At 46.7% G+C, this 24,833-nt stretch overlaps 1 long non-coding RNA gene across 2 annotated transcripts in view; it reads right to left on the reverse strand.

Moving 5' to 3' along the window:
• Positions 1-6,342: 6,342 nt before the first annotated feature.
• LOC114234122 (uncharacterized) overlaps positions 6,343-24,833 on the reverse strand; it is a 47,337-nt gene continuing 28,846 nt past the window's right edge. For both annotated transcript variants that reach the window (XR_008554589.1, XR_003620327.2), the window contains exons 3-5: positions 20,984-21,108; positions 12,682-12,876; positions 6,343-6,382 (exon numbers count right to left, since the gene is read on the reverse strand). This is a non-coding gene — a long non-coding RNA (uncharacterized LOC114234122). The remainder of the gene's footprint in view (positions 6,383-12,681; positions 12,877-20,983; positions 21,109-24,833) is intronic.

The following is a 24,833-nucleotide window of genomic DNA, read 5'->3' on the forward strand; positions in this document are numbered from 1 at the left end:
CCCGGGACCCAGCCTCACCTGGATCCAGGGGCGCATGGCCTCACCCAGACCCGGGATCCAGCTTCACCCGGACCCGGGACCCAGCCTCACCCAGATCCAGGGGCGCACGGCCTCACCTGGACCCAGGGGCGAATGGCCTCACCCAGATCCAGGGGTGCACGGCCTCACCCGGACACGGGATCCAGCTTCACCCGGACCCAGGGGCGCGTGGCCTCACCCGGACCCAGGTGTGTGCGGCCTCACCCGGACCCAGGATCCAGCCTCACCTGGACCCAGGGGCGCATGGTCTCACCTGGACCCAGGGGCTCATGGCCTCTCCCGGACCCAGGGGCACGGCCTCACCAGGACCCGGGATCCAGCTTCACCTGGACCCAGGGGCGCATGGCCTCTCCCGGACCCAGGGGTGCGGCCTCACCAGGACCCGGGATCCAGCTTCACCCGGACCCAGGGGCGCGTGGCCTCACCCGGACCCAGGTGTGTGCGGCCTCACCCGGTCCCGGGACCCGGCCTCACCCGGATCCAGGGGCACACGGCCTCATCTGGATCCAGGGGCACACGGCCTCACCCGGACCCGGGATCCAGCCTCTCCCGGACCCAGGGGCGCGTGGCCTCTCCCGGACCCAGGGAGCAGTCCCATATTTTGAGAGGGATATCCAACTGCTGGTTTAGGCCCGATCCCACCGGCAGTTGGGCATCCCCTGACAGGTCCCAGATTGGAGAGGGTGCTGGCTAGGCTGAGGGACACCCCCTCCCTGTGCATGAATTTCGTGCACCAGACCTTTAGTATAGGATAGAGGCCTGGTGCACGGGTGGAGGATGGCTTGCCATGAAAGGGGCCCCGGATTGAGGTAGGGGGTCCCTGCTGGGAGGTGGGGCCAGCCTGGGCGAGGGGCTGCCGGCAGTTTGCAGCCCAGCCACACAGCCTATTGGGGTGGGGGTCCCCGCTGGGGGGTGGGGCTGGCCTAGGCGAGGGGCTGCCGGGGGCTTGCAACCCAGCAGTGCCCCCTATTGGGGTGGGGGTCCTTGCTTGGGGGCGGGGCTGGCCTGGGCTTTGGGCTGCTGAGGGTTTGCAGGCTGGCCATGCCCCTGATCAGGGTGGGGGGTCCCTGCTGGGGGGCGGGGCTGGCCTGGGCTTTGGGCTGCTGAGGGTTTGCAGGCTGGCCATGCCCCTGATCAGGGTGGGGGTCCCCGCTAGGGGGCGGGGCTGGCTAGGGCGAGGGAGGGGCTGCTGGCAGTTTGCAGGTTGGCCAATGCCCCCATTGGGGTGGGGGGGTCCCTGCTGGTAGCGGGGCCAGCCTGGGCTTTAGGCTGTCGAGGGTTTGCTGGCCGGCCATGCCCCCAATTGGGGTGGCGGGGGTCACTGGGGGAGGGGCCGGCCTGGGTGAGGGGCCATCAGGGGTTTATAGCCCGGCCATGCCCCCGTCGGGGCGGGGGTCCCCTCTGGGAGGTGAGGCCAGCCTGGGAGAGGGGCCGTGGGTGGTTTACAGTTCAGCCATGCCCCGGCTTTGTCAGGAAGGACGTCCGGAAGACATCTGGTCTAATTAGCATATTAGTAATGGTTTACAGGTTAAGAAGGACAGCTGGGCCAGGTATGGCTCAGCTATTGAGCGTCGACCCAGGGCATATGCCTGGGTTGTGGGCTCAATCCCCAGTATTGGGTGTGCAGGAGGCAACCCATCAATGATTCTCTCTTATCATTGACGTTTCTCTCTCTCTTTCTCTCTGAAATCAATAAAAATATTTAATTAAAAAGAAAAGACACTAAGTGCTGGGAAGTTAGCAGGTTGTTAGAATTTGAACTTAATGCCTTGCTCTAAAGCCTGATATTTGTGTGTGTTTTTAACTACAGTTATAAGTTATGTGGCAAATAATTTTGCCACATCAAAGACACTGCAGACATTGATGGGTAATGGACCAGACATAGGCTTGCCAGATAAAATACAGACACCCAATTAACTTTGAACTTTGGATAAACAATATTTTTTCTTTGCTAAATCCACCAACCCTGTTCAGACAGTAATTTAAAGCAATAGAAAGCCACAAATCAGAATCAGGTAAGCAGGCCTAAACAGGACTGATACGAAAGGCAAAGCTGGAAAGAGAAATCATGGAGCTGGGCAAAACCAGAAAAACCACAAATCCCAGGAGAACAAAGTGGTTGGGGTCTGGGGACTGTTGATGAAGAAGGATCAGGAACTGGAAGAGGTGAGGACCCAGCAGGAGGAAGCCAACGCAGAACAGGAGACAGCTACTCGGTGGAGCTTTGCTAAGTAAGGCACATGGAAAGGCACCATGACCAAAGCAATTGTGCTGATTTGTTTGGGCCGCCACAGCCAAGTACTGTACACAAGGTGTTACCACAAACATTGACTTCCTCACAGTTTTGGAAGCTAGAAGTTTGTGAACATGTTGTCATTGGGGTTGATTTCTTCTGAGGTCTTTCTCCTTGGCGTGTGGATAACCATCCTTCTCTGTGTCTTTGCATGGTCATTTCTCTATGTCTGGCTGTGTGTTAACCTCCTCTTCTAAGGACCCTGGTCATGTTGGGTTAGGGTCAACCCATATTACCTCATTTTGTCTTAATTACCTCTGGAAAAGCCCTGTGACCTAAACAGCCACGTTCTTGAGGTACTGGGGGCCAAGACTTCAATATATGATTTCAGCCCATAACACAGTATTATGCTTCCTAAATTGAAATCAATTCAGTGCAGTTCTGCAAGCATTTATAACTACTTAATATACATTATTTTTTGTGCCAGTTGTTGAGAAAACAAAACTAATAGGGCATGAGTCCTACTTTCAAATACACCGTAGAGTAGGGGAGCCAGATACATACACACACACACACACACACACACACACACACACACACACACACACCAATACAGCTTTAAAGACAACAGCTCTGCCGAAACCGGTTTGGCTCAGTGGATAGAGCGTCAGCCTGCGGACTGAAAGGTCCCAGATTCGATTCCGGTCAAGGGCATGTACCTTGGTTGCGGGCACATCCCCAGTGGGGGGTGTGCAGGAGGCAGCTGATCGATGTTTCTCTCTCATTGATGTTTCTGACTATCTCTCTCCCTTCCTCTCTGTAAAAAATGAATAAAATATATTTAAAATAAATAAATAAATAAATAAAGACTACAGCTCTAAGTCAAATCCTGGCACACCCACTTGCTGGCTACAGAATTATGGACAATTTCCTGAGCTGATAAAGAGTTGTAATAATACCTACTGTTAAAGTAGTGCTGAGTATTAGCAACATTGATAATAAGCTCAGTTTCGGGTGCATTATGGTAGATTTTATGATTATAAAGAATTCAGAAAACATATAGGGAGATGACAAATGTTATAACTAGGGGGATTTAGACATCCTATCCTCAAAATTTGTCATTAGAGCTGAGTCTTAAAACACCAGCAGTATTTTCCAAGGGCTAGGTCGCAATACAAATATGAAGCAACAGGAAGCATGTATGTATTTTGATAAGCCTAGAGCAGAACCCTACCCCAAGCTCTATCCATAACCCTAACCACAACCATAACCCTAACCTTCTACCACCTGCTCCAGCCTTCCCGGGCCCCGGTGTTTTTTTTTTTTTTCTTTTTTTCTTTTTTATATATATTTTATTGACTTCTTACAGAGAGAAAGAGAGAGGGATAGAGAGTTAGAAACATCGATGATAGAGAAACATCGATCAGCTGCCTCTTGCACAACCCCCACTGGGAATGTGCCCGCAACCAAGGTACATGCCCTTGACCGGAATCGAACCCGGGACCTCTCAGTCCGCAGACCGACGCTCTATCCACTGAGCCAAACCGGTTTCAGCGAGGGCCCCGGTGTTTTCAATGATTCCCTGAGACCTGCTCCTCAGGTACCTCAAAACCACCAGGGCAGTGTTTAAACCACACTTTCTAAGGCACCACCCATGATCTGCCGAAGGTCAGCATGGAGTCAACCCACCAAATGGGGACTGGATTCCCCAGGCCAGGCTCAGCTACCCTCCGTCCTTCGCCCCCTGAACACAGCTACACTCTTTACGCTCTTCACCAGCAACCCCCATGCTGGGCCATCACAGAGCTCCTCTGCCAAGAGGCTGAGCTCCTTGTGCTTTAACAATACAACTAATCCTAACACTATCATAGCTCTAAACTTAGCCCTAGCCCTAACACTAACCCTTACCCCAAAGCTAACGCTAACCATAGCCCTAACCCTAGCCCTAGCACTAAACTAATCCTAAGCCTAACCCTAGCCCTAACCCCTGCTCTAGATCTAACCCTAACCCTAACCCTAACCCTAACCCCAACTCTAACCCTAATCCTCCCCTACCCACTCCAGCCTTCCCTGGCCCAGGTGTTTTCAATGATACCCTATGATCTCCTCCTCACTCAAAACCACCTGGGTAGTTGTTTAAAACACACTCTCTAGGACACCACCCCCAATCTTCCTGAGGTAAGCACGGAGACAACCCACTAAATAGGAACAAGATCTTCTAGGCCAGGCTCAGCTGACCTCAGCCCTTTGCCCCAGAAACAGTTACAGCCTTCACACTCTAACCCAGTAACCCCCTGTGCCTGTCCATCTCTGAGCTCCTGTGCCAACAGGATGAGCTCCTTGTGCCTGTTGCCCTAAACCTAGCCCTAACCCTAACTATAAACCTAATCCTCTCCCTATCCCTAGCCCTAACCCTAGCCCTAACCCTAGCACTAATTCTACCCCTAGCCCTAGCCCTAGCCCAGTGGTTGGCAAACTGCGGCTCGCGAGCCGCGGTTTGCCGCTGTTGACTAATGAGTTTGCCGACCACTGACCTAGACTCTCAATTCCAATAATTACAGGCTGTTGTTTTTCCTTGTGATTAAGCCCCTATCCAGTGGTCGGCAAACTCATTAGTCAACAGAGCAGCAAACCACGGCTCAAGAGCCGCATGTGGCTCCCAAGCCACAGTTTGCCGACCACTGCCCTAGCCCTAACCCTAACCCTAGCCCTAGCCCTAACACTAATCCTAACAGTATCCCTACACAAAACCAATCCCTAACCCTAATGCTAGCACTAGACTGAGCCCTAACCCTAACCCTAGCCCTAAACCTAGACCTACCCTTAACATTAACCATAATCGTAGCTCTAGCCATAATCCTACCCTTAACCCTAGCATTAAGCATAACCCTAACCCTAGCCCTAGCCCTAGCCCTAAAAATAGCCCTAACCCTAGCCATAACTATAACCCTAGCCCTAAACCTAAACCTAACCATAGCCCTATCCCAAACCCGAACCCTATCCCTATCCCTATGCCTAACCCTAACCCTAGCCCTAACCCTAACCCTAACCCTAACCCTAAGCCTAAACCTAACCCTAAGCCTAAACCTAGCCCTAGCCCTAGCCCTAGCCCTAACCCTAGCCCTAGCCTAACCCTAACCCTAGCCTAACCCTAACCCTAATCCTAAGCCTAAACCTAGCCCTAACCATAACCCTAGCCCTAGCCCTAGCCATAGCCATAGCCCTAACCCTAACCTGAGCCCTAGCCCTAACCCTAACCCTAATCCTCCATCACCTGCTCCAGCCTTCCTGGGCCCTGGTGTTTTCAATGATTCCAAGTGACCTGCTCCTCACCTACCTCAAAACCACCTGGGTAGGTGTTTAAAATACACTTTGTAGGGCACCACCCCCGATCTTCCGGAGGTGATTTGTCGAAGGTCACACAGGTAGTAAATAGCAAAGCCTGCCTTTAAAATTAGATTTACCTGATACCAAAGCTCATACTGCTTCACTCTTCTAAGCTGACTTGGCTTCAAATCGCTTGCCTTTTCCTGATCTCAAAATCCCCTATTTACCAGCTGAAGTTGGTCCTCTGATTTTTACTATCCTGCTTTGAATTGTTTCTAGGCTTCACATCACATTGTGATAGGTATGCCACCCACTTATGCTATGCTGACCTTCGTCTGGTCTTCGTAACTGTCATTTTAACTTCATTGTCTCTTCAGGGCACTTGCCCTTTCCTTGCCATCTTTCAACACCATCTGGCACATTCTTATGCCACATGGCTCCCATACATCCTGCCTCCTTATGCTCACCATTTTCTTAATCCCCCTCGAACCACTTTGACAATTTTTCTCTGCTCTTGGATTTCTGATCTCCACTTTCATCCCAGGTTTCACTGCTGTGCCCTCTTCTTTCTTACTCCATGGCAGTCTACACCCTTAACATTGCAACATATGTCTATAATTTCTTCCTAGTGTTAGGAACATCCATCACGCTGCTGACACCACATAAATTTTGTGCATACATTACAGATTTTAGGGGAAGTGGGGGACTCTTCTGTCCAAAATGAGCTGACACTGTTTCACAAAGTTGATTTGGGGGCCCATCCATCCTCTACAAAGTGGCTTCCTATGAAAATACAGAGAATCCTGAGACAAAGGATTTTTATTGACTTTCTAGAGATTAAATGACATGGGTATATACAAGTAAAATTTAACATACAAAACACAAAAAGCATTATTCTTTTGTTTCAAATTCATGTTATATAATTTTTAATGTTTAAATAAAAAGTGGATATTCACATACTCAAAATCTAAATTGGATAATTGTTCACTTTTGCCATGTTTGCTTAATTTATACTAATAGAAGGGTAATATGCAAATTGGTCAGGATGCCTTCACAGTAACGATCAAACAGCAGGCTTCATGGGACGACCAGGCTGGCAGGGGGGGCAGTGAGGGGCAACTGATCAGCAGGCTGTGTGAGGTGACCAGACTGGTGGGGGTGGGGCAGTGAGGGGCAACCAGGCCTGCTGAGGCGGGCAGTGAAGGGCAACCAGGCCAGTAGGGTGGACAGTTTGGGGCAACCAGGCCGGCAGGGGGGACAGTTGGGGTGACCAGGCTGGCAGGAAGAGGCAGTTATGGGTGATCAGGCTTGCAGGGGGGCAGTTAGGGGTGATCAAGCAGGCAGGTGATTTTCTAGCTTCAAGAAGAAAGTACCTTCCAGGTTACTCTGTATTCCAGAAGAAGCCCAGGCTGAACTCTTGGGCTTCCCCACCATAATGGCTCAGACACTCAACACTGGAGAGAGAGGAATGGGGACCAGCCAGGCACAAATGAGCTCTCAAGAGAGGAATGGGGACCAGCCAGGCTGCAGCTCAGGAGAGGGACAAGCTGCCTGTCCCATGGTCCCAGGTGCCAGTGGCTGCACCTGTGCCTGCGCCCCAGGAGAGAGACAAGCTGCATGCCCTGTGGTCCCGGGCACCAGTGGCTGGGGCTGCGGCCTGGGAGAGGGACATGTTGCCCACCCCGCAGTCCCGAGTGCCAGAGGCTGCACCTGCAGCTGTGGCCTGGGAGAAGGACAAGCTGCCCCTGCCACGGTCGCGGGCACCTGTGGCTGGAGCCCAGGCAAAGTTGCCCACCCGCAGTCTTTTGCAGCTGCGGCCAGCATGGGCGAAGCCAGCCCAGATCCTTGGTGTCTGCAGCCAGCCAGAGGAGGGAATCCTGGGTTCTGGGGTGAGGCAGAGGCGATCAGGCCAGCAGCATAGCAGTTAGTGGCAGTCAGTCAGGCAGGCAGGCGAGCGGTTAGGAGCCAGTAGTCCCGGAATGCAAGAGGCAGTCGGACATCCCCCGAGGGGTCACAGATTGGAAAGGGTGCAGGCTGGGCTGAGGGACCCCCCACCATGTATGAATTTCATGCACTGGGCCTCTAGTTCTTCTATAAAGGACAACATTTTCTCATCAATTAGGATAAATTTTATTTCCTCTGAAAAAGACAAGGCAAATATTCATCCTTTCCCTTTTATTACCAATTTCAAAGTGAATCTTACCTAACAATAGACAAACATGTAAACTGACTGTACCTCCACTACACCCACAGCCAATCAGAGTGAGTATGCAAATTAACCCAACAAAGATGGAAGTTAATTTGCATACATAAGCACCCAGTGGCCTGGGTCCTGGGAATATCCTTGGCACCCAGGTCACTCCAAGGTAGGCCCCATGTGGGCCCTGAGCAGCCTGGGAAGGGCCTGAGCCAGGGGACCCCTGGGCAGGGCCGAGCTGGTGATTGGAGCCAAGGGGGCCCCTGCCCAGGCCTAAAGCCTTAACCAGAGGCTTTAGGCCTGGGCAGGGGTGGAGTCAGAGATTGGAGGGAGCTGGGCAGGGGCCAAGTCAGCGATCAGTGTGAACTATAGAGGAAAAACCTTTTCTGACCACTCATTGGCTAAGTTCCCTGTATGCCATTGGTAATATTCTTAGTAACTTTGTTAATAAGAATCCAAAAAGATGATCTAGGGTTTTTCCACCACACTCCTGGAGAAAAAAACGAAGGTCCACTGCTGGAAGGGCTAAGAAATGTCATATCCTGCCCTAGCTGGTTTGGCTCAGTGGATAATGCCTTGGCCTGCTGACCGCAGGGTCTGGGTTCAATTCTGATCAAGGGCATGTACCTAGATTGCAGGCTCCTCCCTGGCTGGGGCCCAGGTTAGGACTCATGCAGGAGGCAACCAATCTAAGTGTTGATGTTCCTCTCACTTTGATGTTTCTCTCTGTCTTTCCCTTTCTCTTCCACATTCTCTAAAAATAAATGGAAACATATCCTCAGGTGAGGATAAAAAAAAATAAAGAAAAAAATGTCATATCCTATGAAAGACACATCTTGAAAATGCCTAAAGAAAGTTGTCATTTTTTCATGGTGAAGGGACTGGAGTCCGTGTTGATGAAAACACCTTGGTGGTTGCGGTGACTGGCAGTGGCTGCAACAGCAGGGTGATGGGGCTGGTGCTCTCCCCTGATCAGCCTGGTTGCCTCCCACAAAGGGAGGCCAGACTGCGGCTTAGGCCCACTCCCAATGCCATCAGTAGGACATCCCCTGAGGGCTCCCAGTATGTGAGAGTGGGCAGGCTGGGCTGAGGGACACCCCTCATCCTGCCCAGTGTGTGAATTTCTTGCACCAGGCCCCTAGTCTTACATAATAATAGACAAACATGTAAATTGACCGTACCTTTGCTACGCCCATAGCCAATCAGAGTGACTATGCAAATTAACCCAAAAAATATGGCGGTTAATTTGCATACATAGGCACCCAGCGCCTGTGTCCCAGGAATATCCTGGCACCCAGGTCACTGTGAGGTAAGGCCTGGGCAGGAGTGGACCCCCTGAAATCGATCGCAGGGAGCTGGGGGTCTGCTTTCGGCTTGGGCAGGAGCAGACGCCCTGTGATTGATCGCAGGGAGCTGGAGGTCCACTCCTGCCCAAGGCCGAAAGCCTCCGCCCCCAACTGTCATCCCCTGCAGGCCTAGTCCCCACCAAATGCCCTCCCTGTAGGCCTGGTCCCACCCAACTGCCCTCCCAGGAGGCCTGGCTGCTCCCAACTGACCTCCCCTGCAGGCCTGGGCCCCGCCAACTGTCCTCCTCTGTAGGCCTGGTCACCCCAACTGCCCTCCCCAGCAGGCCTGGTTACTCCCAACTGACCTACCCTGCAGGCCTAGTCCCCAGCAACTGCCCTTCCCTGTAGGCCTGGTCCCACCCAACTGCCCTCCCTTGCAGGCCCAGTTCCCCACAACTGCCCTCGCCTGCAGGCCTGGTTTCTCCCAACTGCCCTCCCCTGCCCGCCAGGTCACCCCTAACTGCCCTCCCCTGCTGGCCCAATTGCCCCTAACTGACCTCCCTTGCAGGCCTGGTTGCCCCCAACTCCAACTGCCCTCCCCTGCTGGCCCAGTCACTCCTAACAGCCCTCCTCTGCTGGCCCGGTACCCCCCAACTGCCCTGCCCTGAAGGCCAGGTCCCCCCGAACTTTCCTCCCCTGTAGGACTGGTCGACCCAAATGCCCTACCCTGTAAGCCTGGTCGCCCCCAACTGCCCTCCCCTGTGGGACTGGTCCCCCACAACTGCCCTCCCCTGCAGGCCAGGTCATCCCCAACTGCCTTCCCCTGCAGGCCTGGTTGTTCCCAACTGACCTCCCCGGCAGGCCTGGCCACCGCCAACTGCCCTGCCCTGCTGTCTGGTCACCCCTAACAGCCCTGCCCTGCTGGCTCGGTCCCCCACCCCCAACTGCCCTCCCCTGCAGGCCTGGTTGCTGCCAAGTGCCCTTCCCTGGTGGCCCAGTCACCCCTAACTGCCCTCCCCTGCAGGCCTGGTCCCCCAAACTGGCCACCACTATATGTCTGGTCCCCCCCCCCCCAATTGCACTCCCTTGAAAGTTGGTCCCCCCCAACTGCCCACCCCTACTGGCTTTGTCACATCTAACTGTCCTCCGCTGCAGGCCTGCTTCTCCCAACTGCCCTCCCCTGCAGTCCTGTTTGCCCCCAAATGCCCTCCCCTGCAGGCCAGGTTGCTACCAACTGCCATTCCCTGCAGGCCTGGTCACCCCCATCTGCCCTCCCCTGGTGGCCTGGTCATCCCTAACTACCCTCCCCTGCCAGCCTGGTCATCCCCAACTGCCTTACTCTTTTGGCCCAGTCAACCCTAACTGCCCTCCCGTGGAGACCTGATCACCCCCAACTGCCCTCCTTTGTAGGCCTGGTCCCTTCCAACTGCCTCACCTATAGACATAGTCCCCCACAATTGCCCTCCCCTGCAGGCCTAGTCCCCAGCAACTTCCCTTCCCTGTAGTCCTGGTCCCACCCAACTGCCCATTTCCTGCAAACCTGATCACCCCAACAGCCCTCTCTTGCAGGCCTGGTCCCCCAAACTGCCCTCCCCTGGAGGCCTGGTACCCCCAACAGTCCTCCCCTGCAGGCCTGGTCACCCTCATTGGCCCTCGCCTGTAGGCCTTGTTGTGCCTAACTGTCCTCCCCTGCAGGCCTGGACCCTCCCAACTGCCCTCCGTTGTAGGTCTGGTCTATCAAAACTGCCTTCCCCTGCAAGCCTGGTTGCTCCCCACTGCCCTCTCGTGCAGACCAGGTCCCCACCAAATGTCCCTGCCCTCCCCAGCAGGCCTAGTCCCCCAACTGCCCTCCCCTGCCAGCCTGGTCTCCCCTAACTGCCCTTCCCTGCCAGCATGGTCGTCCCCAACTGCCCTTCCCTGCAGGCCTGGTCACCCTCATCTGCCCTCCCCTGCTGACCTAGTTGTGCCTAACTGTCCTCCCCTGTTGGCCTCGTCCCACCCAACAGCCCTCCCCTGTAGGCCTGGTCCCTCCCAACTGCCCTCTCCTGTAGCCCTGGTCACCCCTAACTGCCCTCCTCTGTAAGCCTGGTCCCCCTGAACTGCCTTCCCCTGTAGGCCTGGTCCCCCCAAATACCCTCCTCTGCAGACTTGATTGCCCCCAACTACCCTGCCTTACAGGCCTGGTCCCCCCAAACTGCCAGTCTGATTGCCCCTAACTATTCTTCCTTGCAGGCTTGGTCCCTCCAAACTGCCCTCTCCTGCCAGCCTGGTCACCCGTAACTGCCCTGCCCTTCCAGCCTGGTCACCACCAACTGCCCTCCTCTTCTGGCCCAATCACCCTTAACTGCCTGCCCTGCAGACCTGATCGCGCCCAACTGCCCTCCTCTGCAGATCTGATCATCTTCAATGGCCCTCCCTTGCAGGCCTGGTCCCTTCCAACTGCCCTTCTCTGTAGCCCTGGTTCCCCGCAACTGTCCTCCCCAGCAGGCCTAGTCGCCCCAACTGCCCTCCCCTGCCACCCCAGTCACCCCTAACTGCCCTACCCTGCCAGCCTGGTCACGCATAACTGCTCTCCCCTACAGGCCTGGTTGCCCTCAACTGCCCTGCCTTGCAGGCCTGGTCCCCCCAAACTGCCCTTCCCTGACAGTCTGATTGCCCCTAATTAGCCTTCCTTGCAGGCTTGGTCCCTCCCAACTGCCCTCTCCTGCTAGCCTGGTCACCCCTAACTGCCCTCCCCTGCAGACCTGATCGCCCCAAACTGCCCTTCCTTTCAGGTCTGGTCTCTTCTAACTGCCCTCCCCTGCAGGCCTGTTGCCCACAACTGCCCTCCCCTGCTGGCCATCTTGTTTATTGGGGTAATGGTCAATTTGCATATTACCCATTTATTATATAGGACTAGAGGCCCGGTGAACGACATTTATGCACTGTGAGTAGTCCCTCAGCCTGGCCTGCACCCTCTCGCTGTTTGGGAGCCCTTGGGGAATATCCGCCTGCTGGCGGGGAGCGAGCCTAAGCCAGCAGGCGGACATCCCCGAGGGGTCCTTAGCACTGCTGTGGAGGCGGGAGAGGCTCCCACCACCACTACTGCACTTGCCAGCCATTATCTCTGCTTCTGGCTAAGTGGTGCTCCTCCTGTGGGAGCACACTGTCCCCCAGGGGACAGCTCTTGCATTGAGTGTCTGCCTCCTGGTGGTCAGTGTGTGTCATAGCGACCAGTCGTTCTGCCATTCGGTCAATTTGCATATTAGGGTTTTATTATATAGGATACCAGACCAGTGCATTGAACGTAAGCATTCACTACAACTAAACCATAGTCAGAATTCCAGAATTTGACATAAACTTCAGAAACTAGAATGACTCTCAGTTAAGTAAACCCACAGCTTTTCTATACACAGTCATTAAAAAGATATAATAGCTATAAGTAGAGAAGCGGAGCTCAGACAGCTCTAAGTAGATGTTAATAGGGACAATGCAGAAAAGGAAGTATAGCAGCTTCTTTTTCAGGGACAGACCAGTAATATTTGAGTCAACGGACACTATGACTTGGTTGTGGAATACATTGATAGGTTAATTAAAACTATGCTACTTTTTTTTCTTACCTCCAGAAAGAGGTTAGATGACAGTATCTACCACATTTCCATACAGATTTATTCTCTTATGGATAGATGCGTTGTCCCATACACATTTTTAAATGGATATCAGGAAAACATCTTGGTCAGTTGTCATCTTCTCTGAAACAGCAATCACTTCTGTGGAAGTAGTTCCTTGGGAGTTCAATAGCTTCCGTTCCTCACCTAGGGGGAAAGAGGCTTTCCCGATTAGAATGAGCACATGATCCTGCCACAAAATCTAAGTTTTGCCATGAAGTTAAGGACCATTTTTTACATAAGGCATTCACGATGCATGTCTAGCTATAGAATGTATTGAGACAATAAAAGGCAAAATTGACTCTGGGTGTTGGGCACACAATGTAATATACAGATCATGTATCCTAGAAATGTACACTTGAAACCTATATAATCTTATAAACCAATGTCTCCCCAATAAATTTCTCTGCCAATATTATTTATTTGTTTGCTTTGTTTAAAAACTAGGAATATATTTTATTTAATCTTATCCTCTAGGACATTAGTGTGATACAATTGTTTTGCAGCAAACTCACTATCATCTTGTTGCCAGTTCTCTCTTTATTATTTTTATTTTAAAAATATATTTTTTATTGTTGACAGTATTAGAGATGTCCCCTAATTTCCCCCACTTTGCACCCCTCCACCCAACCCCTACCCCACTTAAGGAATTCACTACACTATGGTCTATGTCCATGGGCTATGCATATGTCTGTAAATTCTTGGGTTTATCTCTTCCCATCTCCCCTACTGCCCCGAAGATATGCCAGTCTGTTCCATGCCTCCATGCCTCTGGAGTCATTTTGTTGGTCAATTTATTTTGTTCTTCAGATTTCACAAATAAGTAGGATCATGTGATGTTTGTCTTTCTCTGACTGGCTTATTTCACTTAGCATAATAATCTCCAGGTCTTAGAAGAAAACATAGGCAGCAAAATCTGAAACATCTCACACAGGGGAATTTTCGCTGATATATCTCCTAGGGCAAAAGAAACAAAGGAAAAGGTAAACAAATGGGACTACATCAAACTAAGAAGCTTCTGCACAGCAAAAGAAACCACCATCAAAATGAAAAGAGACCCACTGTATGGAAGAAAGTATTTGCCAATGATACATCTGATAAGGGGTTAATTTCCAAAATATATAAAGAAAACATAAAACTCAACAAAAGGAAGCCAAAAATCCAATTTAAAAATGGGCAAAGGACCTAAACGGACACTTCTCTAAAGTGCACATACAGATGGCCAAGAGATATATGAAAAACACACAATGTCACTATTCAACAGATAAATGCAAATTAAAACCACAATGAGATATCAGCTCACACCTGTCAAAATGGCTATCATCAACAAACAACAAGTGCTGGCTACAGTTAGATGTGGAGAAAAGGGAACCCTTGTACAACTGCTGGTGGGAATGCAGACTGATGCAGCCATCGTGGAAAACAGTATGGAGTTTCCTCAAAAAATTAAATATAGAACTTTCATTTGACCCAGTGATCCCACTTCTAGGAATATATTCTAAGAAAACTGAAACACCAATCAGAAAGAATACATGTTACCCCTATGTTCATAGCAGCACAATGTACAATAGCTAAGATCTGGAAACAGCCCAAGTGCCCATCAGCAGATGAGTGGATAAAAAAGCTGTGGTACAATTATACCCCAGAATTCTATGCAGAAGTAAAAAAGAAGAATCTCATACCCTTTGAGACAGCATGAAGGGACCTGGTGAATATCATGTTAAGTGAAATAAGTCAGTCAGAGAAAGACAAGTATCACATAATCGCACTCATATGTGGAATCTACATAACAAAATAAACTGCTGAACGAGTGGATCCAGAGACATGGAAGCATGGAACAGAGTGCAGAATCTTGAAGGAAAGGCACGGTAGGGTGGGTGGAAGGTAATCAACCAAAGACCTTGTGTGCATAAATGCATAACCCATGGACACAGATAATAAAGATTTAAATAAGTAAGTAAATAAATAATGCTAAAAATTAATAAAATAAAATTTAAAAGGAAAACTTTGTACAATAAACTATACAAAAATTCACTGGTCAAATTAAGAATCAGAATAGCAACAAAATAATAAGTATTAAAAAATAAAATAAACTTATGATTGATTATAGAACATAATGAAAATGTTACAAATTTTGAACATGTAAAAAGTATTAGTAACAAAATTTGGAGGTTGGAGAGGTAATATAAGTATCTATTTTATCAACTATGCTGAGTATAATTAAATGTTTTTGACAGTTAAAATATAACTAAAACTGTCTCTTAACTTCTTAATATTTTTAATTCTAGACATAGCTCTCAATTATTTACATTTGCATGTAAAATACATATACTACACACACAAAGGATCTAGAATAAGTATGTCCTAGATCATGTGCATTTCCATATAAATTTTAGAATCAACTTGTCAATTTCTACCAAAAAGCCTGCTAGCATTTTGATTAAAATTCTTCAAATCTGTAGGTAAATTAAGTACAATTGACATCTTAACCATTTTGTCTTCTAAGCCACCAGCATTGCATATCTCTCCAGTTATTTTGGTTTTATTTAATATCCTGAGTCATTTTTCACAAGTTTGCACTCTACCTCCCACCAGCCTCATTTTAAAGTTTAAAGGCACATTGTTTTTGCACCATTTAAAGTTTGAAAGAACATTTTATTTTGCTTAGCAAAACGCCCCACTGAACTCTCATACCTTGTCTTTACTACACATATCACTGAATTAATATTTGTTGAATCAACACAATTTACCCTTGAATACCTGTCCCATCACGTGGTGTCATGAAAATCTAATTTTTTTCAAGGAGTAAATAAACCTACTACAAATGCTTGTTTAAACCTCACGTGAAACACTGTATTGCAAAGTGTTACTGGTGGGTTAATCAAATAACATAACTTTTAACACAGAAGTCCAATGACGATCTAAAAAGTTCATAAAACTATGGTGTGGCCGTAGTTACATAACTAAACTGGGTCTTTGAACTGAAAGGATTGGAAAAGTGATAAAACAGAAACCCGGGCACTGGAGAGGTCCTGGGAGGAAATGGGTGAATGATGATTAACGTCAATAGTTATAAAATAAACGCATCTGGGGAACTACTGATTGATTCTAGAGAAATATTTGGAAATTCTATGTATGTCTTGATAAAGTAATCAAGACATTATTAATAGGACATTTTCCTGATTTATCATCAACTGGTATGCTTTAATGAAATAAATAACTACTGTTATTTACATAGTCTTTAATGATGGGACATAGCATATCTCATAGACATAAGTTTGTTGAACCTTAGCCTCACGTGTTCGAAACTTTAATACACTGAGTTAATTTTCTCTGGTTAAGCTATTAATTGTCTTTGAAGTCATTGTTTATTAGAGAAAAAAAAGTGAGCAAACCATATCGGCATTTCAAGAATAACGAGTATTTCACTCACAACAGGAGAGAGGGTTCAACAGTTTTGCTGGACTGATCTGGTGTGAAATAATTGCACTGATGACTTTCTGCAGGTTGTCATCACCAAATATCACCTGACAATTATTTTGAACAGCTGTCTTCTGCTATTGTGCATCTATTTATAAAGCCGTCCTCTTCAACAATCTTATAAGCATCTGTCTGCAGCCAAGTCTTGTCTCTCGTGGAAAGATGATATTTTTTAGACCTTACTTCTTGACAGCTTTCCCCCTTATCACCATCAATGTGTAGCATCATTTTCTTGATCTTTTTTATTTATACATTGTTTCTATTAAGAGCTCTTCCCGTAGAACCAAAATGAAAACGACCCTGAATTAATTAAGCCATGACTGGCTTCTGTCATTTTGTAAATCAAGTGATATTATGATTTACAATGGCCCATTCCAGTGCAACAGAATCTAAATGTAAGAGATGTATTATCGATGCCATGTCTAAGTCATCATTTCACTAATTTTTTTTTTAAATGTTGGACAACTGAGTATACAGAGAACACTCCAGGTCACCTCCCTTAACCTCTTATAGCTCTATACAAGCTAAATAGTCACCGTTGAGGTAAAGAAAAACAATGCCCTGAATACAACTGATTAGATGTATGATTTTATTTTCACAAGTTTCAGCAAGAGGTAATTGTGCTGCCAGTAAGAAGCAATGGTGCTTAGGATCAATGATGAGGACAAAAAGGCTTCCAGCTAACCGAGATGTGCGGAAAGGTTGTTCCTGAGTGAACTCACCTTGTGTTAACATCCCCTGGTGATCCAGGAAGCAAGTTACGATTGTTAGCACTGGTAAAGCTCACTGCTTGGGGATTCAACGTCTCACATTGAAATAGTCACTATTGATTACATATAGCTTTTATTTATTTTTTAATCCTCGCCCAAGGACATGCTTAGAGAGAGGAAGGGAGAGAGAGAGAGAGAAAGAGAGACACAGAGAGAGAGAGAGAGATCAAAGTGAGAGAGAAACATCCATCAATTGCCTTTTGTATGTGCCCTGACCAAGGATTGATCCCAAAACCTTTCAGTGCACAGGACGATGCTCAACCAACTGAGCCACTCTAGCTGGGCTACATATAGTTTTTATATATGTTTGTGTTTCGAATGTTTGTATTTGTGTGTGCATACGTTGAGATAGAGGAAGTGAGAGAGAGAAAAAAGAAGAAATAGAGAAGACAGGGGAAGAATAAAAAATAAATATTACACAAAATGTCAGCCTTGCAGGAATTTGAGTGTCATATTCTAAACTTATAGAGGACACACTGACAGAAACATTTCAGAATGGTGTCCTCACACTTTCTCTTTTCAGTACAGAACTCCTGCCTTGGGCCATCCTAGTTCTTCTTCTAATTCAGGTTCCATTGTGCTGTTTTGCCACATTCCTCTCTAATTTCCTCCCTCCACATGCCAATGGGTACCATGTCTTCTTAGCTTCCTATAAAAGTCATCATCACTTTAACACTCTGAAGATAAACTTCCTAGTTTCAAAGATAGAATTGAGAACTGATTACTAGTATGTCCTTTCTAAGCATATGGGTCTTTTCTCAGAAAATAACTCATTAAAAAAGATGAAAACAAATGCCTAAATTCTACCTACCACCATCCCTAGACTCAGCATGAGGAAAAGAGGGAACTCATACCCCAAGGAAGAGGACAGACTTTCAAGAGGACCATTTATACCAGAAGGAGGTGCGTGAACATTATCCCAGTCCCCATGCGTCTCTGAGAAGTGCTCCATTCATTTCCTCCAGGGAGAGAAGAACAAAATTCTTCCAGGAGGCGCCAGCAGGTACAACAGCAAGAACAGAGACGGCAGTGCATGCCCTGTTACCTCGGCTGCCGCAGGCTCTTCCCTTTCTAGGGCTCCATAGGCAAAGCCCGAATTTTTGCAAGGGCAGTCTTCCAATTCCTCACAACTACATTCCCAAAGTCAAATACTCTTCATTCCTGACATTGCATTATTTCTGTGCCATAAATAACCTGCATGTTTGTCCTTTAAGCTTTAACAGTTAGACAAAATACACTGAGTGGCCAGATTATTATGATCTCTGAATGCATAATAATCTGGCCACTCAGTGTGTGTGTGTGTGTGTGTGTGTGTGTGTGTGTGTGTGTGTGTGTGTGTATTAGAGGCCTGGTGCATGAATTCGTGCATGGGTGGGGTCCAGCCAGCCTGGCCAGGGGGAGGGGACATGGGCGGTTGGCTGGCCTGCCTGCTGGTCAAACTCCTGGTCGAGGGGACAATTTGCATATTAGCCTTTTATTATATAGGATATACACTGAGTGGCCAGATTATTATGCATTCAGAGATCATAATCATCTGGCCACTCAGTGTAGGTCACAGTGTTGAACCCAAAGGAAGAAAAAAATTGAACCACATAGTGATTGCTGAAGGGGCTCTTGAAAGGGATTGTTTGAAGACCCTAAACAAGGTAACCACAGAACCAGCTCAAACTGGTCCTATCGTCTAACAAGACCCAGAATGAAATTTTAAACCTTGGCTACACCACTCACCGGTGATAGGTGTGAGCACCACTCACGAGTAACACTTGTGACCTTTTAACTGCCCCCCCTATGGAACCAAAGGACCAGTGACTGACCCTAATCTGAACACGGGAACTCTTGTAAAAGTGAAGGATCCATTGTCCAGGGAGATCTGGGGCTGAAACCTCTTACATCTTGCCTCCTTTCTCCTTCCTGGTGCACCTCCCAATAAAAGCGTTTTTTTTGTTTGTTTTTTTTTTCTTTTCTCAAAAGCTGGTGCCATAGTATTGGCTTCTAGGTAGGTCAGGCAGTGAGCCCTTGCTCAGTAACCTAAACACTATGTTCATTAATTTGTGTGGACTTTCCTCCGGAGGGTGGGCCAGGTCCTGAGAGTGGAAGAGAAGAGCCCTCATCATAGGCTGGTCACTGGTTTATTATGTGAAAGAAAATCAGACCTTGAATACTGCCAAGATCAGCCTCTCACTAGCATATCTCCTTGGTCCTAGTATGAAAAGGGAGTCTTTTTTTTTTTTTGCTACTCTGATTTGTGTTAACCTAGAAAAATGTCAACTGTCATGTGAAGAGGAAGACAAAAATTAGTCCTGCTATGCATACTAGTGCATTGCCTCACTTAAGTCTTATTATGTTCATTTGACAAATGAAGACATTAAAACATAGAGCTTAAGGGATTTGCCTTAAGTCACACAGCTAACAAGTAGCAGAACCATGATTAGAAGCCGAGTCCTTTCCCTTCAAAGGCTGTTGCTTTTAACCAATGAAATATAGTGCCTCTTAGAAAGACGATATTATTTTTCATCCATTCATTTTCTTCATTCATTTGGTGCACAACTTTTCTTCGTGCCTAATATGTGCCAGTCACAACACTTGGGGGCCTAGGAAACTCTTTTAAAGTTTCAGAAATCCAACAAAAGTCTTTCAAAAAAGAACTGCTTACTGCTCTCATGTCTGATGGAAGACAGAGTCCTTGAACCCTTCAGGGACCCCAGTCTCCTGCTCATTTAATCAATTTGTCTCAGATTAAATGGACACCAAAAAAATACACTAAAAAAAGTAAGTTTATGTGTAAGCTCCCTTTCCTCCCAGATTTAATGCACACACATTGTTAAAAGCTAGTGTCCACACCAGAGTCAGAACAAGGGTTCTTTGAGGAATTCAGGCCAAGCAGATGGAGACTCTCGCTGCTGCTTCCCAGCCCTGTCACCTGACATCTGAGTCCCATAAGCAACAAGTCTAGGAAAGATAAATTGAAGAGGGATGTTGCTGCTCTTTATGTTCAGGTGTGGAGCAGCTGGTAAAGGCCAGGGGACCTCAAAGCCGTAAGCAATAAATTCTGTTGAAACTCTGGCCACTTTATATGACTCCAGATTTCTCACATTAATAATCACTGCCCTGAGCAAAATGGAAACTCAGGTGTTTCCAACATATCCCCAGAGTCACCTGGTTTGGATTCATAGCAAGGCCTTGAAAAATGACAGGCTGAAAGCTGTGATTTATACAGGGAGTAAGTAATTAAGAAAAACTTCCCAGGAGGGCAGCCTCAGTTAAATTTGTTTCACGATCTTGATTAGAATCCCCTAAAAGTCAAAGAATCAATTTGAGTATATCTTGAATATGTATGTGTGCGCATGTGCACGCACACACATACACACACACACACACACACACACACAGCTACATGTTTGAGAGTGGATTGAGCTGTTCGGGTTATTGGCACCAACTCAGAATATTATGAAGGTGAAAGCTGTCATTAGATTATATGCTTATAAAAGTTTTGCACACAAAAAGAAGGGGAAGAAGAAAATTATAATTTATGCAATAAAATAATTTGGCAATTTAACTATACCAAAAATTAAGTTGGACTCAAGGGATAACTAATTTAAAAAAATCATATACCAATTATTTTCAAGTGTCTCTTGTGTTAAAAATTATTTTGCCACAGTTTTATCTTTTGAATCACATGCATCTCTACATATAAATATAGAGATATAGATGCAATCTGTCAAGAGTGGATTTTTGCCCTTTGTTCTTGCTTTGTGACTAAGAGCTCATGTGCTTAAGGTCTGTAAAAATATACTATATGCTCATGGCAGCATTATTCTCAATAGCCAGATATTGAAACAACCTAAATGCTCTTCAATGGATGAGTGGATAGAGAAAATATGGTATACACAAGGGTGGAAAAAAAGTAGGTTTACAGTTGTGAGTACATGAAACACTGAGTTTATTCTTATATTATAATTTATTAATTATTGTATTATTTTCCATAGGAACAACTTCAAACTTACTTTTGCCCCACGCTCTCTTAGTCAGTAGTGAACCCAAGGCTTGAGTTCAGATGATATAACTTCAAATTTCAGTCTCTTAGTTTCAATGTCTGTCTGCCTCCAAGGAAGTTGAGAGAGATTAAAGCCTGCAGATAATTAGGAACACACGTGAACATGTCAGATCTCTTCTCCCCTACTGTTATCTGTGCCAGTTGAAATTCTGCCCTTGCTTTGAGATCTGTCCTCCATAGTTTTAGAGCTTTGGGAATCCTATGGCTGTGAATTCAAATCCAGTTCTGTCTTCTACATTGTGTGATGGGGAATGGATTGCTTAACCTCTGTGAATAATTTTTACATCACAGGATTGTGGTAAAGAATAAATATACTGGCTTATGTAATGTTCTCTTCCTGACAGGCACATAGTAGGTGTTTAATAAAGGTAGCTCTTGTCTGCTACCTCTGCTGTGAAGACTATTCTATTTCTCATAACTAGAAGAACTATTTTCTTTCTTTATGTTTTTATGGACTGTTGTTTTATCTTCCCTTTTAAGGATACCATGATTATGTAATGGTGCTCCATTTCCCCAATTAACTTTAAAGTATCTGATGTCAGCATTGACCCTTTATAATCAACCATCTTTACTTACTCATCCAAGAATAGGGAATGGCCCTAACTGGTTTGGCTCAGTGGATAGAGCGTCGGCCTGCAGACTGAAGGGTCCCAGGTTCGATTCTGGTCAAGGGCATGTATTTTGGTTGTGGGCACATCCCCAGTAGGGGGTGTGCAGGAGGCAGCTGATCGATGTTTCTCTCTCATCAATGTTTCTAACTCTCTATCCCTCTCCCTTCCTCTCTGTAAAATAATCAATAAAAATATATTTTTTTAAAAAGAATGAGGAATGGTGCATAATTTTGTCATTAAAATTCTGGCACAAAAATTCAGTCATGTCAGGAAGATACTATGTTAACAATTCCTTGAATATTTTAAAAGCTCAATGAGTAAAGAATAGCAGATCTTATGAAAACTAGAAGCTGAATAAAAAGAAGTTGAAAACCGATGAAATGCAAGCAAGATTAAAAATGTTCCATAGTTATCCTGGACTCTAAGCAGAGATATTGTGAATGACTGTAATAATATTTTGGAATACCATCTGAAATAATAGTCACCTGCTTAAATGAATGAACTAATCAGGTCATTGGGCCATCATGCTCAAGTTCACATTATAAAACTATCCAACTGACTGCATGACTGACATTAATACTGAACTATGTCATGAGTTGAAGCATTGCAAAGGCCACCAGCTTACATTAACCAAAGCTATCTGAGAATGTGCTAAAAGGAAGACACAGAATAAAGTTTTATGGACACATTTTGTTAAACACACAATAGAATTGTATATATGAAATCAATATTATATATATGTGTATATATATATATATATATATATATATATATATATATATATATAAGTTTTATTAACTAATGTCACCCCAATAAACAATTAAAAATTTTATGAACATGTTTTTCATAATGATCTTTAGAATGAGGTGAATTGTACATATGATTCTTGAAATAACCAAGAAATAAATATAGGATTAACCATTAAAATAAATCTGAGGGTTCAATTTTTAAAATAATAAGCAAATTTTAAAAACTTACAAATCCTTAAAAATAAATTTGTAAGAAAGTATAAAATGGTGCTATTCAATTAATATAAGTACTATTAAATGGAACATGGTTGTACTAAAGGAATCAGTCTCATTTCAATTATGGTGAAGAAAGCAAAACAACAAACCAAGTAATTAAAATAAAACTATTATGAAAACATAAAAATCTTAGAAGAAACCATAGACATCAAAATCTCAGACATCTCTCGTAGCAATGGGTTTACCGATACATCTCCTAGGGCAAAGGAAATTAAGGAGAAAATAAACAAATGGGACTACATCAAAATAAAAAGCTGCACAGTAAAGGAAACCATCAACAAAATGAAAAAAGAGCCACTGCAGGGGAGAACATATTTGCTAATGATACATCTGATAAGGGGTTAATTTCCAAAATATTTAAAGTACTCATACAACTCAACAAAAGGAAGATAAACAATCCAATTCAAAAATGGGCAGAGGACCTAAACAGACACTTCTCCAAAGAGGACATGCAAATGGCCAAGAGACATATGAAAAAATGCTCAAAGTCACTAATCATCTGCGAGATGCACATTAAAATAACAATGAGGTACCACCACCCACCTGCCCAATGGCTACCATCAACAAATCAACACACAAGTGTTGGCGAGGATGTGGAGAAAAAGGAACCCTCATGCACTGCTGGTGGGAATGCAGACTGGTGCAGCCTCTGTGGAAAACAGTATAGTGTTTCCTCAAAAAATTAAAAATGGAACTCCCATTTGACCCAGTGATTCCACTTCTAGAAATATATCCTAAGAAACCCGAAACACCAATCAGAAAAGATATATGCACCCCTGTGTTCATAGCAGCACAACTTACAATAGCTAAGATTTGGAAACAGCCCAAGTGCCTTGAATAGAAAAGCTGTGGTTCATTTACACAATGGAATATTATGTGGATAAAAAAAGAAGGAACTCTTACCATTTACAACAGCATGGATGGACCTGAAAAGTATTTTGCTAAGCAAAATAAGCCAGTCAGAGAAAGATAAGTATCACATGGTCTCACTCATTTGTGGAATATAATGAACAAAATAAACTGATGAACAAAATAGATCCAGAGACATAGAAGCATGGAACAGACTGACGAATTTCAGAGGGAAGGCAGGGAGGTGTGGGTTGGGAGAGAGATCAACCTGGGAACTTATATGCATACTAGAGGCACAGTGCATGAAAATTCGTGCACTCAGGTGGGTCCCTCAGCCTAGCTTGCACCCTCTCACAATCCGGGACCCCTCGGGTAGGGTCCCTAGGCCTGGCCTGAGATCAGGGCCTACCAGGGCTTTCCTTCCCCCGGCTGCAGGCAGCTGGCCCCACCCCTGCTGCTGCCACTGCTTGCCATCTGTGCAGCGCCTGCCCCCCTGCCCCTGCCACCGGTGGCCTCCCTTTGAAGGCAACAGGGTTGGGTACGATGGCTTGGCTGGCTGGGGCCTCCCTCTTTCTTTGCTGGGGGGTGGGACCAGCCCAGCAAGGGGCCGTCTGCCTACCTGATCACCCCTAACCACTTGCCTGCCTACCTGATTGCCCCTAACCACTCTGCTGCCTGCCTGATCACCCCTAACTGCTTGCTGGAATGCGGGGCCAGCCCTGTGAGGGGCTGTCTGCCTACCTGATTGCCCCTAACCACTTACCTGCCTACCTGATCAAGCCTAACCGCAGGTCTGCCTACCTGATCACCCCTAACCACTCTGCCTGCCTGCCTGATCACCCTGAACCACTTGCTTGGGGGCGGGGCCAGCCCATCGAGGGGCTGTCTTCCTACCTGATTTCCCCTAACCACTGGCTTGCCTACCTGATCACCCCTAACCACTGGTCTGCTTGCCTAATCACCCCTAACCTGCCTGCCTGCCTGATTGCCCCTAACCACTCTGCCTGCCTACCTGATCTCCCCTAACCACTGGCCTGCCTACTTGATCACCCCTAACCACTTGCCTGCCTACCTGATCACCCCTAACCACTTTCCTGCCTACCTGATCACCCCTTACTGCTGGTCTGCCTACCTGATCACCCCTAACCACTCTGCATGCCTGCCTGATTGCCCCTAACTGCTTGCTTGGGGGCGGGGCCTGCCTGGGGAGGGGCCGTGGTGGTCTGGTCTCTGGTCCTTCCGGTTGTGACGCTTATGGCCTCTGGCCTTTTATTATATAGGATATGCATAGCCCATGGACATAGACAATAGTCTG

This window comes from Eptesicus fuscus, chromosome 19 (genome assembly GCF_027574615.1).
Source record: "Eptesicus fuscus isolate TK198812 chromosome 19, DD_ASM_mEF_20220401, whole genome shotgun sequence".
NCBI lineage: Eukaryota > Metazoa > Chordata > Mammalia > Chiroptera > Vespertilionidae > Eptesicus > Eptesicus fuscus.